Below are 6000 nucleotides of genomic sequence, written 5' to 3'. Positions count from 1 at the left end.
TAGTTTCAGGTCTTAGATTTAAGTCCTTGATCCGTCTTGAGTTTATTTTTTGTATGAGGTTAGAGACGAGGATCCAGTTTCAGTTTTCTACATGTGGCTTGTCAATTAGCACCATTTGTTCTATAGGGTGACCTTTCCCCACTTAATGTTTTTGTTTGCTTTGTCAAAGATCAGTTGGCTGCAAGTATTTGGGTTTATTTTTGGGTTATCTATTTTGTTCTATTGGTCTATGTGCCTGTTGTTATATTAGTATCATGCTATTTTGGTGTCTATGGCCTTATAGAATGGTTTGAAGTAAGGTAATGTGATGCTTCCAGATTTGTTCTTTTTGCTTAGTCTTGCTTTGAGTATGTAGGCTCTTTTTAGTTTTGAAAGTTTTAAAGTTTTAGCTTTCACAATAAGACCATCATCTATTTTTCATGAAAGTTTTATGTATGTATGTGTATGTGTATGCCAACGTTCCATTTTTTCTCGTATATTTATCCAATTGTTCCAGCACCACATTTTTGAAAGTACAGTCTTTTCCCTATTTTATTATCTTGTCACTTTTGTCAAATAACAGTAGGTTATGGTTGAGAGGGTTTTTTTTTTTGATTATTTATTCCATTTCATTGATTTATATGATCTATTTTCCTTAAGCCAATACCATACTGTCTTGACTAACGTAGCTTTATAGTTGGTGATAGAATTAGGTTGGATAACTTATCCTACATTGTTCTTCTTTTTAATTTATTTTTATAATTTCAACTTTTATTTTAGATCTGGGGTAAATGTACAGGTTTGTTACATGGATATATTGTATGATGCTGAGGTTGGGGTATGGATCCCATCACCCAGGTAGTGAACATAGTAACTAATGAATAGTTTCTCAACTCATGTCCCCCATTCCTTGTTACCCCCTCTAGTAACTATTGCCTGCAATGTCTATTGCTCCCATCTTTATGTCCATATGTACTCAGTCTTTAGCTTCCACTTATAAGTAAGAAAATGCATTATTTGGCTTTCTTTTCTGTGTTAATTTTCTTAAGATTGTGGCCTCCAGCTGCATCCATCCTGCTGCATAGGACATGATTTCAATCTTTGTTATGGGCTGTGTAGTATTTCATGGTATATATGTACCACTTTTTCTTTATCCAATTCTTTGTTGATAGGCACCTGGGTTGATTCCATGTCTTTGCAATTGCAAAAAACACTGCAAGGAACATACAAGTGCATGGGTTCTTTCAGTAGAATGATGTATTTTCCTTTGGGTATATATCAAGTAATGGGATTGCTGGGTTGAATGGTAGTCCTGTTTTAACTTCTTTGATAAATTTCCAGACTACTTTCCACAGCTGCTGAACTAACTTACATTTTAACCAACGGTGTTTAAGTGTTGTTTAAGTGTTTCCTTTTCTCTGCAGCCTTGCAAGCATACGTTATTATTTGACCTCTTAATAATAGTGGTTTTGATTTGCGTTTCTCTAATGATTGGTGAAGATAAACACTTTCAGGTTTATTGGCCACTTACATGTCTTCTTTTGAGAAGTGTCTGTTCATGTCCTTTGCCTATTTTCAAAAATTATTTTTTGTTACATTTATTTATTTTATTTTTATTGTACTTTAAGTTCTGCGGTACATGTGCAGATCTTGCAGGATTGTTGTATAGGTGCACATATGCCATGGTGGTTTGCTGTCTCCATGCTCCCATCACCTATATCAGGCATTTCTCCCAGTGTTATCCTTCCCCAACCTCCTGGCCCCCTGCTGTTCCACCCCTAGCTTCCCACCCCCCAACAGACCCCAGTGTGTGATGTTCCTCTTCCTGTGCCCATGTTGGGGGTTATTTGATTTTTGCTTCTTGATTTGTTTAAGTTTCTTATAGAATCTGGATGTTAGACCTTTGTTGGATGTATAGCTTGTGAATATTTTCTCTCAATCTGTAGGTTGCCTATTCTGTTGATAGTTTCTTTTGCTGTAGAGAAGCTCTTTAAGTCCAACTTGTCAATTTTTGTTTTTGTCATAATTGCTTTTGGGGACTTAGCCAACAATCTTTGCCACAACCAACATTAAGAAATCAGGCAAGACACAAATAAATGGAAAAAACATTCCATGCTCATGAGTTCAAAGAACCAAAGCAATATATAGATTCAACACTATTCCTATGAAACTAGCACCATCATTTTTCACAGAATTAGAAAAAAACTATTCTAAAATTCCTAAGGAACCAGAAAAAGAGCTAGAATAGCCAAAGCAATCCTAAGCAAAAAGAACATAGTCAGAGGGATCACACTACCCAATTTCAGGCTGTACTATAAGGCTACAGTAACCAAAGCAGCATGCACAGTACTGGTATAAAAACAGACACATATCAATAGAACAGTATAGAAAGTCCAGAAATAAAGCCTCACACCTACAACCATCTGTTCTTTGACAAAGCTGACAAAAACAAGCAGTGGGGAAAGACTCTTTATTTAACAAATGGTGCCAGGACAACTGGCTAGCCATATGCAGAAGAATGAAAATGAACCCTTACCTTTCACTGTATACAAAAATTAACTTAAGATGGATTAAAGATTTAAATGTAAGACCTCAAACTATAAAAATCCTAGAAGGAAATACTCCTCCTGTTCTTCTTTTTTAAAATTGCGTTGGTTATTTTAGCTGTTTTGTATTTCACACAGGTTTTAAAATCAGCTTGTCAATTTTTAACAAGACCACCTTCTGGAATTTTGACTGGAACTGCTTTTATTCCTAAGACCAATATTTGGATATTTGTCATCTCTTCTTTTCTCTGTCTCTTTCTGTTGTCTGCTTATCTACCTATCTATATATAATCACCATTTACTTAGATCTTCTTAATCGCTCTTAGCAATGTTTTATAATTTTCAGTTTATGGGTCTTGTACATATTTTGTTAAATATGTCCTAAGTAGTTTTAAGCTTTTGATGGTATTTTAAATAATATTTTAATTTTCTCCTAACAGTTTATGGATAATATAGTATAACCCTATATTCACTTAATATAATATATGGGAGATATTTTTCAAGTAATTTGATTATCTATTTATGGGTTATCTATTAAACTTGCTAAAGAAAACTTGCTAAAGAAATGTGAAGGAATTAGACAGCTTCTCTCTTCAGAGCTCAGTTAAGTCTTTGGACTTTCTTTTTAACATAATCTGATAAACTATGGAGAGGCAGGTGATATTCTGAAATTAAATAGATCTAGGTTTGAATACCATCTCAGTAACTTTCTAGTTGTATGTCTTCTGGAAAACTACTTATTTCATTTTCTCTATTTCTTCTTCTTTAGTATGTATAACATACACCTATATTGTAATTTTATGAGGATAAAATGATTTAACATACAGAAAACATTCCTGGCACGTGAGTTCTAAATAAAATGTGCCATTAATATGTAAACTAATGCAGGTTTAATTTACATATTAATGGCACATTTTAATATGAGACACTTTACATTAAAATTAGCATGTTTAACTTATGTAAGCAAAATGAAAATAAATAAGTAAATAAAATGAAGTTAGTGTGGTTAATAAGACAATAAGAACTCCAAAAGTCAGAAAAAAGAGGTTGACCAGCCATCCTGGATTTCAAAGTGTGGCAGGACTTGAGCCTCATAAAGGCATAATTTACTACAGTACCAATTTTTAAATTAAAAAACTGTATTTATTAAATAAATTTAATGTTCTTATTTCTTGGGAAAGTACATAGTTTTTTTTTTTCTCAAACTAAGCCTTTGTGGAAGATGAACGTTTGTTTAATCAAGGGTTTTCTAGGTGACCAAGGAATGATCATAAAAGGAATCAGTGCCAATGATGAGACACATGAGACACTTTGGTATCTCAGTCACACTCTTGCCAATGGGACTGCAGACTATTTTATATTGTCAGATCATGATAAGTACTTGGTGTATATCCATTCATCAATTGATGGACATTTGGGTTGTTTCTACTTTTTGACTATTACAAATAATGCTGCTATGAACATCTGAGTATAAGTTCTTGAAGAGACATACTTTTAAAAACTCTCTTGTGTAGTATATATGCCTGGGAGAAGAATTTCTGGCTTTTATGGTAACTCTATGTTTAACTGTTGATGAAATATCAAACTGTTTTCTATAGAGACAGCGCTATTTTATATCACAATCAGCAGTGTATGAGTGTTCTGATGTCCCTTCTTCCTTGTCAACATTTATTATCTATCTTTTTTATTATAGTCACTGTAGTAGGAAAAAAGCTGTAGTTTAATTGTGGTTTTGATTAATTTATGTTTCTCTGATCACTAATGTTGTTGAACGTCTTTACATGTACTTATTATCCATGTGTACATTTTCTTCAGAGAAATGACTATTCATTTTCTTTGCACATTTTAAAATTAAAGTCTTTATTATTTAATCATAGTCTTTATAGAATTTAGATAAAATTTTCTTATCTGAGGCATTATTTTCAAATCTTTTCTCTTATTTAGCAGATGCCTCTTTTGAGGCACAAACTTTTAAATTTTGATGAAGTCCAATTTATCTTTTTTTTTTCTATTTGTTTAATGTGGTTTTGGTGTTATATCTAAAAAACCATGGCCCATTGCAAAGTATCAAATATTTGCTATTTGGTTTTCTTCTAAGAGTTTTATAGTTTTAGCACTTACATTTAGGTCTTTGATTCTTTTTGAGTTAAGTTTTGAATATGGTGTGAGGCAGGGGTCTAACTTCTTTATTTTGTATGTGGATTCCAGTTGTCCCAGAACCATTTGTGGAAAGAGTACTATTTTCTCATTGAATTATTTTGGAATCTTTGTTAAAAAAATCAATAGACCATTACGGTGAGGATTTATTTCTGAATTTTCAATTCTATTGCATTAATCTATAGGTCTGTTCTTATGTCAGCACTGAACTCTCTTGATTACAGTGGATTTGTAGTAGGTTTTAAAACCAGGAAGTGTGAGTTCTTCAATTTTATTCTTCTTTTTCAAAAATGGGCCTTATTTTAAAGCAGATTTCCTCAACCTCAGCAATATTAACATTTTGGGCTAAGTAATTATTTTGTAGTGGTAGCTGGGCTGGTTATTATAGATGTTTAGGAGCATCCCTGCCCTTTCCTCACTTGATGTCAAAAGCACACATCTTCAAGATAACTACATGATTTCTAAGTATTGTATTGTAAAATGTCCCCAGAGAGGTAAAATTACTGGTAATTGAGGATCAATGTTTTAAGAGAACATAGAGAGTCCTTTGACATAGGTTTAGCTGATTAGGAGTAGATGAGTCATGTCATAGTAGGTTAATAACATCACAATTAGTATGCAAAATCAACCCCCTATGAGCAATATGTTTCAAAAATTTAAAGGAACAAAACTATTTCCTACAAATTTTAACTTTCTATTACAGTATATTTTAGTCTTAAGGCTAAAAATTAATAGTACCTGAAGCTTTTGAACTTTTAAATTTGTACAGAGAAGGTTTTTACCCTTTTTAAAAATCAAATGGGCTTAGAAATTTAAATTTAAACTACTAAGATACAGGGTAAGTATAAGTGTAACTCAAAGTTTCTGTTAACAGACTTGGAACTATTTATTTAACTTTTCCTCACATAAGGTGATATGATGGCTAGGTCAAAGATAATCTTAAAAAAACATGTTAACAGAATCCCATTGTTTACAACTTTTTATTAACTGCTAGAAGAGGCTGTAGTGTTTGCCCAGGTTACATTGTATAGCCAAGACTAAACTTCAAAATATGGATTGTATAATTGTTTCCATAAAAGTGGAAGTAATTTAGAACACATAGAGGGTTAGTTGGTTCGAGAGAGAATATGTTGGAATACTGGCAAGAGTTGGAATGTTGAGAAGGGCCAGGAACAGAACATGAAGTGAAACTGACTTTTAAGAAATGGGGAGTTACAGGAACCATATGGGGAGGAGACATTGAGTAAGGAGTATTTCAATGGAGAATGGAGTATCAAAGGAGTGTGGGCAAAGTGGTCTAAAATCTTGAACAATCTGA

At 32.9% G+C, this 6000-nt stretch overlaps 1 protein-coding gene across 1 annotated transcript in view; it reads left to right on the top strand.

The window, feature by feature from the left end:
* MGAM2 (maltase-glucoamylase 2 (putative)) overlaps positions 1-6000 on the top strand; it is a 130751-nt gene that overhangs the window by 101196 nt on the left and 23555 nt on the right. The gene's annotated exons all lie outside the window — the stretch shown is intronic.

Source organism: Callithrix jacchus, chromosome 11, assembly GCF_049354715.1.
Source record: "Callithrix jacchus isolate 240 chromosome 11, calJac240_pri, whole genome shotgun sequence".
In the NCBI taxonomy this organism is placed as follows: domain Eukaryota; kingdom Metazoa; phylum Chordata; class Mammalia; order Primates; family Cebidae; genus Callithrix; species Callithrix jacchus.
This window is presented reverse-complemented; position numbering and strand designations above follow the sequence as displayed.